This window comes from Chinchilla lanigera, unplaced genomic scaffold (genome assembly GCF_000276665.1).
Source record: "Chinchilla lanigera isolate Chin_1 unplaced genomic scaffold, ChiLan1.0 scaffold00005, whole genome shotgun sequence".
In the NCBI taxonomy this organism is placed as follows: domain Eukaryota; kingdom Metazoa; phylum Chordata; class Mammalia; order Rodentia; family Chinchillidae; genus Chinchilla; species Chinchilla lanigera.
Genome location: NW_004955406.1, coordinates 39,890,754 through 39,901,727, shown reverse-complemented (window position 1 = coordinate 39,901,727; position 10,974 = coordinate 39,890,754). Strand labels below are relative to the sequence as shown.

The 10,974-nt window shown below is 50.8% G+C and overlaps 1 pseudogene; it reads left to right on the top strand.

Annotated features, from left to right (window-relative positions):
- Positions 1 to 10: 10 nt before the first annotated feature.
- LOC102016344 lies at positions 11 to 1,779 on the top strand (annotated as a pseudogene).
- The last annotated feature ends 9,195 nt before the right edge of the window (positions 1,780 to 10,974 follow it).

Genomic DNA, 10,974 nt, shown 5'->3' with positions numbered 1-10,974 from the left:
GGATAGACATTCCCATTCCAAAAGAGAGAAACTAGAAAGAAGAAATGGGTGAAGACTCCCAAACAAGCCCAAAATCAAGCAAGGAAAGGCTGGGAATGCGGCTCAGTGGTAGACTTCTTGCCTTGCACACACTAAGGCCCTGGGTTCAATCCCCAGCACCACCAAAAAACAAACAGAAAAAAAAAAGCAAAGAAAATTCCATCACTTTTTAAGGCTCGAGCGTGGTTTTCACGGAGGGCGATTTCTGGGCAATTTCTGAATGTATGTGTTCGCATTGCCACCTTCCTTCCTTTGGTTCCTGTGATGCCGATGTATCAGGTAAAACACTATCATGGGTGATACAGCTTCCCACCTGCATGTACCGGCTCCCCAGCATGCACTGCAAGACCAGCAGGACCAGCAGGACCAGCAGCCCCACGCCTGAGGCGGGCCATGTGCAAGAAGCATTAGACCTCTCCCTGCAAGCTCTCGAGTCTCCCCAGGGTGGTATTTTAAAACATATATATGAGTTGAAAGCTGCAGTTGATGGTCTCTATGATGATTCACACCCCTGATGCAGAGGGGGATATAACAAGCATCATCCAAACGGAGAGCCCACTGCCCTGACCAACGCTTTGGACTTTAATTCAGGGCTTGGAAAGGATTATGGGCGCTGAAAGACACTGTGATCCACGGAAACCCGGGTTCACTCCCCCCCTCCCTGTTCATGCTACACAAGTGCCTGTGAGTGCTACAGGGTCCGTCCATGGTCCACACGCATTCATCAGTGAAGATTGTACCTGAGAACCTTCTCAAGTGCTTCAGGAACAGACATGAAAAGAGTCCCGTCATGATTATCTGCCGGGCGTCACCTTAACTTGAAGAATGTGCCCAAGACTCAGATGAAGTGCAGTGTCCAGATGTGCCCGTCGAAGGAGAAGGGAACATTGTACGTTTCTTGTTCCCTTTGGTCAGAGGCACAATGCTGTGTCCTTAACCCTCACAGATAGCTGGGTAGACATCGGTATTTTTCAGCTAAAAGGAAGGAGTAGTAAAGAAAAAGTGGCTGATTTCTGCTCCAAGAACTCTGCTCTGGGGAACAACCCACGGTGGGTCGGGAACGAGCTCACCCCAGAGGCTGTGTTGGGCAGAAGCCCCACCTCCAGGGCTCCAGCAGAGGCAGCCAGACTTCTTGACACTGAGGCAGTGGCTCCAGTCTTTGAAGCCAGGAAGGTAGGCCTGCTCATCTCGGACACTCCTTTCACAGCACTCTTCTCTGAAAGTAGAGCGCATGCTTGCAGCAGAATGGCTCCGCGGCCCAGTTCTGCAGGACTTAGGAAATCCGGTGGCCTGCCTTCATCTTGTCGTTTTCTCTGTCTCCTTCACCCAGTCTGAACAGGCACGATCTACACCGGAGTAACCCCCTCTCCATTCTAGGTGTCTGCTGAGATGATTAAGTCCATGAGTTTTCACGGTCTCTGCATCCAACAGTTGTCTTGCCACACCCTTAGTGTTTGTTCTCTTCAAAACAAACTTTCCTTTTTTTTTCTTTTTTTAAATTTTGAGAGAGTCTGGTACTGTAGCCCAGAATGGCCTTGAACTCTCGGTGCTGCCTCAGCCTCCCAACTCCTGGGACTACGAGTGTATGCTACCACATTCAGCTAAACTTTTCATTTTTGTAACATGGACAGGGTGAGACTTTTCCAAATCTTCAAGTTGTGTCCTTTCGTTTAACAATTTGTCCTCTTCCCTTTTTTTTTGAGACAGGGTCTCACTATGCAGTTCAGTCTGGCCTTGAACTCACAGTGATCCTCCTGCCTCAGTCTCCTGAATGCTGGGATTACCGGTATGTGCTACCACACCTGGCTCCTTTTTCTTTTTTGATTGTCAGATGATCTTTTATTTAAATATTTCCTTTGTACTTCTTAAATGGCCAGGCATTGCACCGTGCCATTGTTGGTGTCACCTACAGGGTCACAAGGCCTTTAATGCTGCAGCGCACAGACGGAGCAGTCCCCAGGATCCTTTTAACCGTTCTAGAAGCCTCTCTGGATAAAAATCGCTGCTTCAGCTGTGAGGCAGAGGTGTTATTTGCACCATGTTTAATGTTTTTCTGTTTCTGTCCCTTGGTGGATCAAATCCCTGAGGGATTTGATGGCCAGGCCACAGGCAGAAGTCACCAGCTCAGTTTCACTGAACTCCTCGGACCCTTCCTGTCCCTGGTTGCTTTGACGATGCCATCAGCAGCCTGGTTTGGCGACAGAGCTGGGGGCTGGATGTTGGGGGCCCAGGGAAGGCACAGCGGCTGCCAGCACACCTCGGCAACCCTGGTCTCAGGAGGGCTGAAGCTGGAGATGTGGCAGAGGGTGCTGTGTTTAATGAATAAAGGCTGTGATGGCTGAAGAACACTGTGACTTCTAAGATGAAAGCCAACACCACGGCATCTTCTTCACTTCTCTTTCTCATTTGACTATCAGCAGTCAGCAAGAACCAAGCCACTCTTTCAACACTCCTTTAAGCAATACTTTGCTAGAAATCTCCTTAGCCAAATACCCAGTTTTATTCCTCACCAGTTCTACTTTCCATAAAACAGTACAGTTCAACTACCTTCTTTCCCATCTTTAAACAAGGACAGCCTTTCCTCTAGTTTCTAGTATGATCCTCACTGCTGTCTGAGATCTCACCAGAACCACTCTAAACATTCTTATTTCTAGCTGGGTGTGGTGTTGCAGACTTGTCAATCCCAGCACTCGGGAGGCTGAGGCAGGAGGATTGCTCTGAGTTTGAGGCCAGCCTGGGCTACAGAGTGAGTTCAAGGCCAGCCTGAACTACAGAGTGAAACTCTGTTTCAAAAGAAAAAAATTATATTTTTAGCATGAACCTCAAAAATTTTCCCACTTCTATCCATTACCCAGTTCCAAAGCTGCTTCTACACGTTCAGGTATGTGTTATGGCGGCACGCCACTTCTCCATACCAACAACTGGATTAGCCAGGGTTCTCTGAAGCCAACAGGTATGTGTGTGTGTGTGTGTGTGTGTGTGTGTGTGTGTGTGTGTACAGACAGAGATTTATTATAAGGAATTGGCTGGTACATGTGAGCTCCAAGGCTGAAAAGTTCCAAAATATATGTGGCGTCCACAAGCTAGAGACACAGTGAGCAGCGGGGTAGTTCTAGCTGGAGTCTAAGGGCCGGTGAACCAGGAGAGCCAACGCTATAAACTCAAGCCCCAAAACCAGATGGCTTGAGACTCAAGAAGAGCCAGTTGCAGCTAGAGCGCAAAGACCAGTGAAGACCAACGTCCCAGGTGGCCTCTTCAGTCTCCTGCTGGAATGAGTTCTGCTCGCATTAGGGAGCCAACCGGCTTCACTCAATCCTCCTTTTCCTCTTCCTTCTGCTCCTTCTTCTTCTCTTTTGGTGGTGCTGGGGCCCGGGCCATGCCACATACAGACCTTATTGCTGAACTACACCAGGCGCTCTGCTGAGCCTTCTGACTCCAGTGTTAATCTCCTCTAGCAAGGCCCTCACGGACACACCCGGAGCGATGTTTGACCACAGACTGGGAACCCTGTGTCCTAGGCAAGCTGACACACAAAAGTAATCATCACAGGGATCGAACAGGGAAGTCATAACAGATAAGTTCAACCTTCCCTCCCTGACAAGCTGTGACTGAGCCTATCCTGAGTACAAAGTCCCACTCATGATTTCAATGCCAATTTAATGCTGTTCAACCTGATCAGATTCCAATAGAGTCTGTCTCCGCAGCGGTCTTCCCGCAGATGCTGGCAGGGTGGCCCGTTCAGCTCCCGCTTTCCATGATTCTACGGATGGAACGTTATCACGACAGGGCAGGGCCTGAGGGGAGGGAAGAGGAAAAGATGAACTACGTCAGTGCCTCTCAAGAAGCACGTGAAAGCTGGCCGTGGTGACAGGTGCCTGTAATCCTAACACCAGCACTCAGGAGGTTGAGGAAGGAGGATTGCCTCGAGTTCAAGGCCAGCCTGGGCTACATAGTGAATCCAAGGCCAGCCTCAACTACATAGCAAGTGAGATCCCCGTCTCAAAAAAAAAGAACATGAATTACCTGTGGAGCATATTAAAATGCAGATTCCAAACCACTTCTCCTAGCATTCTGGGAGACTGAAGCAGGCGCATAGCAAGTTTAAACCTAGCCTGGACAATCTGGCAAAACCTCGTCTCAAACCAAACCAAACAAACGGTACTGTGCACCATGATGCCATGAGGTGCCCAACAGAGGAACAAAATGCATGCCCCACCTTCAAGGTTCTGACTTCTATTTATTTTTTTGGCAGTGCTGGGGATTGAACCTAAACCTTCTACATAGTAGGCAAGTGCTCTACCACTCAGCTACATCTCCAGCCCTGACTTTCATTTAGAAAGCTGGACAAATAGCCACAAGTTCCCCAAATTACATATTGACTCAACCTCCCAAGCCAACCTGGAGTTTCTGGATACATATGAAGATATTCTCCCTAAAATGTTTTACATCAGTGCTGCTGTAGCCTGGGGTTTATAAGGGAAACAATTATATACAGGACACATAATTTACAGGATTATTTTATAATACTCACCCAAAGTCAAGTTCAAAAGAGTGCAGGAAATCTGTCCAAGCACTAGAGACCCAAGGAATCCAGCTGAGGGCCTGGATCCCACAGCAATGACCTGCATGAGTCCAGCTGAAGACCTAGAGCCCATGACAGTGCCTCCCACGAGTCCAGCTGGAGACTTAGAGCCCACAACAATGTCTCATGCAAGGCTATTTCACGGATAGGCCCTGGGAAGGCCCCAAGGTCTGTGGTGGAAGTTAGAAAGTCTGCGCCAGCAGTGAAGGATCTGTGCCAGCAGCAGGTTGAGGGATCTGCACTGGAGGTAGGAAGCAACACTCAAAGTAAAGACCAGAGCTCCCCCCAAAAGTCCCACAGCCATCCTCAGCGACAATGAGCTCCCAAGCTCCTTAGACAATGAGAACAGCTGCTGTATCAGGAAAGCCCACAGGACAAGCTTCTCCAGGACACTGAACAGTGCACCATCTTCCTCTCCAGAGCCAGGAAGCGATGTTCAAAGTAAGAACCACAGTGAACCTGACCCCAAGCTCTAGGCTCAGAGGCTCTCTAGGGAGACACTGTGGGACAGCTGGTAACTCTGTTGGGGGTGTCATGTGTGTTCTTGTGGGCATGGTCACCAGGTCTATGGCAGGAGAGTAACCCCCAAACAACTCCTCCTGGTCTGGGACTTGCTTCCCCTGGCCCCTGAGGTTGAGCGGGCAGTGGCAAAGGAGCAAAGGAAAGGGGGAGCTGGCCAAGCCCCACAATTCCATACCTGGATGGGGAAAGTGCTAGCTATGAAGGGTAGGGAGGAGGACACAGCACAGCATACAGGAAGGGGAACAGTGGCAAGGGGGATCCCTAGGGTCTTAGACGCTGAAGGAACAACCATCAGCAGCAGGCAAGACACTTGCTAAGTAGGGTTCTTCACAGTCAACCCCTCAGCCCAAGTTTTGTGATTTGGACTCAGGACAGATCAACTTCCCTGACTCTCCTGCCCCCAGTTCCCCAGCCATCGCTCGTGGCCCGGTCTCCACCCTCCCCTGCTCCCGTCCCGGGTCCCCTCCCCACCACACCCCCCAGCCAGGCCGGGACTGGAGCTCCCGACGCAGAGCCGGTGGGGGTGGAGAAGGCAGAGGAGAATAAAACAGAAACCTTCTCATCTTTCTATCAGCAGCCATGCAAGGAATATTGTTCAGCACGGCACAAAAGCGGCACTGAAAATAGCTGCAGCCCGCGCGGGGCTGCCAACCACTGCCTGAGATAACGTCTACTCGGAGACACTGGCGTCTTTGTGGGGCTGTCAGTGTCCCTATTGTTCCCGAGCTATTGCCTGGGGAATATTGTTCCCAGCTTTTGTCTCCCCCGGTTCACTTTTGTTTGCCTTTACTTACCATTTCATTCCTCGCTTCCTTTGTGCTCTCCCATTCCCTTCTTTGTCTCTCTCCCTCGTGGCTGGGATTGGGGCCCGCGGAGACAATGGGCCCTGCCCCCCTCAACCTGCGGCCCCACCCGCACCTCCTGGCCTCCCGGGGCCTCGCCCTCCCCGGCGGCGCCCCAAGGGTCCCGAGGGCGGGGCGCGAGGGAGGGCGGGGTCCGTGCCGCCCTCCCGTTCCCGGGACCCCGGAATCCGGCCCGGGAAACACTTGTTTCAGAGGAATCCTGACATTCCTGGCGTAGTCCTCTTTCGGGATCTCTCTCTCTCCTTTTTTTTTTTTTTTTTAAACAAAATGGATCTTCTGTCCAGTCAAAGGAATAAGGACGCTCCCGGGTCCCACACCCTCATCCCTCTTTCAAGGGCCCAGCCCGCATTTCTCGGACCAGGGCGCTCAGTTTTCTTCTCCCTCCCAGCCTGGCGGATCAAAGCGACCTCTGTTTATTTGCGCATTCAAATCCAGACGCCTCCGTAACCCGACCCCGGCAGGCGCCAGGCTGGGGGGCGAAGCCCCGCCCGCGCCCCGTCCCCGCCAGCCCCCGCGGAAGGAAGGGGACGGGGTCCCCAGGGTCAGACCGGGGGCGGGCGATGAGAAAGGGAGGCTGCCAGTCCTTTGGGAAGGACCCCGGCGGCTCTGATCTCAGCGACGGGGGAAACTGAGTCACCCAGCAGGACGTAGGACCGCCGCGGCCGCCCGCGGTCCGCCGCGCCGGCAGGTGTGCAGCTCCTGCCCTGCGCGAGCTTGCTTCTCGGCGCTGCCGGGAGAGGAAGGGCCCAGGGCTGTGCTCCGGCCCGGGCTGGCCGCGCCGCTTCCTGCCGCGATAAGATGGAAACTCGGCCGGAGAGCCGAGGAAGCCCTGGCCGTGGGGAGCCGCCAGGGCCCAGCCCCGGCCAGAGCCGGCTCTGTCTTCCATTGTTTTGCGCCCGAGGACAATGGGCACAGTCTCCCGAGAGCCGGCGCGTCAAAAGCTGGAAGTTGGGCAGGGGATTTCCGGAAGGTCTGGCTGCAAGCCGGGCTTGGCTGTGCGCAGACAGGAGGAAGCGGAAGGGGAAAGGAGGAGCAGTCTGGCGCGGGGACTACTACTAGGCCCGGAGGACGCGCGCCCTCCCAACCCGCTGCCCTTGAGCTCAGGCCGCCTGATTTTGCTCTGGTTCTTTCTTTCCTTCTCTCTACCTCCCTTCTGCAGCCAGCATCAGCTCTAGAGACGCAGAAAGAAGAGCATAATATTTGTCCCAGCCTCAAAGGCCAGCACTGAGACGTCAACCTTCGAAGCCCTTGGCCTGGCTCGGAGAAGGACGGCAGTGGTTGTACTGGTGGGAGCGAGGGCATCGCAGGTTTTCATTGTTGCTGCTGTTGTTTTATGGCACGGGGGACTGAACCCCGGGCCTTCGATCTGAGCTACACCCTTGACCCTTGCTTCAGTTTTTAATTTTGAGAACAGGGTTTCGCTCAATTGCCCGGACTGGGCTTGAATTTGCAATCCTCTTGCCTCAGCCTCCCAGAGTGCTGGGACTCCAGGCCGGCTGTACTCAGAACCTCTTCTCTTCCTTCCCGTTCAGCCTGCAGGGATCACAGCCGCCTTCCCTCTGCTGGCCCATGCGGGGCACTGAGATCCGAGCTCCTCACTGCCAGGCCTTTCCAAGAGCCCTAGGGTGCCGCACAACTGCCCAGTCCTGGCCAGCACTGCCCGTGCCAGCTGAGGCGGAGGTGGATTAACGACAGTGGGGTGAGCTGACTTAGCCAGTGCTTTCAGTGCTTTCAAGCTTGGCGTAGTCGGTGATTTTGTTTATTTATTTATTTATTTTTTCCGGTACTGGGAATCGAACTGACGACGTCGCTCTTGCCAGGCAGGCGCTGTGTCGCTGAGCTAAATCCCCAGCCCCTATAGTCGATGATTTTGACTTTGAACATTTCATCTATTTGCCATTATTGATGAGATCTTTGAAAATTGCCATGGGCTGTGAAAAATCAAAGCATTTGCATTTATTTTAAAACCTGAAGCCGAGTGTGGTGGCGCACGCCTGTAATCCCAGCACTTGGGAGGCTGAGGCAGGAGGATCCTTGTGAGTTCCAGGCCAGCCTGGACTACAAAGTGAGCTCAAGGCCAGCCTGAACTGCATAGCGAGACCCTGGCTCAAAAGGACAAAACAAGCAAACAAACAAAACTGAGTCATATCCCATCTGTACTGGAATAAACTTGAGAGCTAAGAAGTAAGATAATACAGGTTCTGAAGCAACAAGAAGTGAGGTTGTAAAAGCAATAAATTGTTTGGTTGAGAGAACAGGTATTTCCTTTGTGGCTAGGAATGGCCAGTGAAATATAAGTGAAAAAGGTGAAATGTCTGGGACCTCTAAAAGGGCAGACTCATGTAGGAAGTGTACCTTTTGCCTTTCTCCTGTTCTTTGTACTGTGCATAATGTGGTTGTGCTGGCTGGAGCTCCAGCAGCCATCTTTTGACCTCGAGGGGACATGGAGTTTGAAGGTATTCTGGTAAGGAAGGTCAAACAGAAAAATAGAAAGTTCTGCATTTTCCTGAAAATAAGACCAAGTCTTACATTAATTTTTCCTCCAAAAGGCACTATAGAATGCCAGGCTTGGTGGCGCACACCTGTAATCCCAGCACTTGGCGATTGCCTCAAGTTGGAGACTAGCTTGGGCTACATAATAAGTTTAAGCCTAGCCTAAACTGCAAAGTGAGGTCCTGTCTCAACAACAACAACAAAAAGGCACTATAGGGCTTATTTTTAGGGGATGTCTTCTTTTTTTCATGTACAAATACAACAATCTACATGTGTTCGTGTATAATGATCTACATTTTTTAAATGGTGTTTTGGGACCATTTTAATGTTTTTTTTTTGTAGCAGACTGCTCTTGAAATCAGCCGAGGCTGGCCTTAAATTTGTGGTGATCCTCCTGCCTCAGCCTCCCGAGTGCTGGAATAACAAGTGTTTGCAACCACACCCTACTACATGTATTCATTTTTTCATGTACCACCACCTACATTTCTTCAAATATAGTCATATTATCTTCTGGAACATCATTATAATTCTCCAAACCCTAAATTCTGGCCTGAATTTCTTGCAACTCCATTTCCTATGGAAGCATTGGCCCCAGTCTGTCATGTCCAGCAATCAAGCTGTCCTTAAATGATTCTCGTCCATGCAGCCTGCTTGTGATGCATCAGTACGACAGCTGATGCACTGAATTATGAGAATTCCTATTAGACCCCACCGTGCATTTGTTACCAAGTGTGTGCATCATTCACGTGGTGGCTGTACTTCCAGTCATCATCTGGTAATACGTCTCGAGTTCATCTATTTACATAGGCAGTTACCTCTCATCCAAAAGCCCCCACTTAGCCAGGTGTGGTGGCTCATGCCTGTAATCCCAGCACTTGGAAGGCTGAGGCAGGAGGATTGCCACAAATTCACTAGGCTACATAGTGAGTTTAAGTCCTGCCTGAGCAACATAGTGAAAACTTTTCTCAAGAAAAAAAAAGGTGCCCACTTGGATATTCACAAATACTTAATTAAATTTATATTATCATTTATTTTAAGTATTAATGTGAATAATCATTTCTTTATATTTAATAATATAGTAATATTTTATAATTCAGTACATCCATTGTGTACTGCACAGTCTGTACTAAATGCATCCGCCTGGCTGAGGATATTAACGGGGGCTTATTCAGAGGTAGGGCTTACATTACAAGCATCCCAGAATATCCTACTGGGGCTTATTTTCCGGTTAGGTCTTATTTTCAGGGAAATAGGGTACATGAGTCCCTGATGACTAATGAGCCAGAATCTTAGTCTCAAACTGCCCGCTTCTGAGGTTTTGTTTTTTAACGTGGAGTGAGAAAAGCTTTTATTAGATTAAACCCTCTAACTTGGGCTTTTCTTAGGAGCTAGACCATTCTTCATTAGTACAGTATCTTGGTTACTTTTCACTAGTTACTGAGACAAAATACCCAACACTCAAAATTAAGGAAAGGTTTATTTAGTGCACAGTTCGTGGAGGTTTCAGTCCATAGTCACCTGGCTCCAAGGCAGGGTGGCGCATGGCAGAGGGCAACCATTCATGGCAGCGGAAGACAGCAAAAGCAGCAAGAGCAAAAGGGGCAAGAGGGAGGAGGAGCGAGAGCAAGCCTCTTTCCTTCCCTTACATGTGTGCAGGCTCCCGCCCCAGGGCGGCTGCAGCACTCACACCCAGAATCCCAGCATTGGACCATGGATCAATCATAAACTCTAGAAGCCACCCCATGACTGCATGAGGCTCTGGGGGACATGGGACACAAACCAGAACATACAGTAACATGAGTTAGAGCAGTGAGGAAGTCAGTTCCGTGGCCATTTCCTTTGGTGGCTGATCTAGCAGGAAAAAGAAAAGGAGTCTCACAAGGGGGCCCATTGCTTCCTAAAGTGCGGGAGTCACCAGGGCTGAGTACGCGGTCCCAGGCTGCGTCAGTCTGCCAGTCCGGAGCAGGCCTGAGAGAAGACCGCTGCCTGTACAGGAAGCAGCCAGAGAGGCTGGAGGGAGGGTCCGGAGAGAAGCCCCAGCAGCAGGCAGAGCTTGATGGCCGGGGAAACGATGACAGAATGAGGTGGTGGCCGGGCGCTGAAGAAGAGAAGAGGGAAACCCTGAAAGGAGACCCAAACACAAACCGTAGAATTCCGGCAGTGTTGATGACGCTTCCTCCACATAGTTCGAGGAACTTTATCAGGACCTGAGAGGCATCAGGCTTCTGCGGTACAGTGCTGCCCAAAAAGCAGTGATTCAAAACAATGAGTGTGACCTGGTGCCGGATTACATACCTGTAAACCCAGCATTCTAGGAGGCTGAGGCAGGAGGATCACAAGTTTGAGCCCAGGCTGGGCAATTTAGCAGCGCCGTAAGACCCTGTTGTAAAATTTTTTTAAAAAGGGCTGGAGATGTTGCTAGAGCAAAGGCCCTGGGTTCAATCCCCGGTAACACACACACGCGTGCAGAGTGTG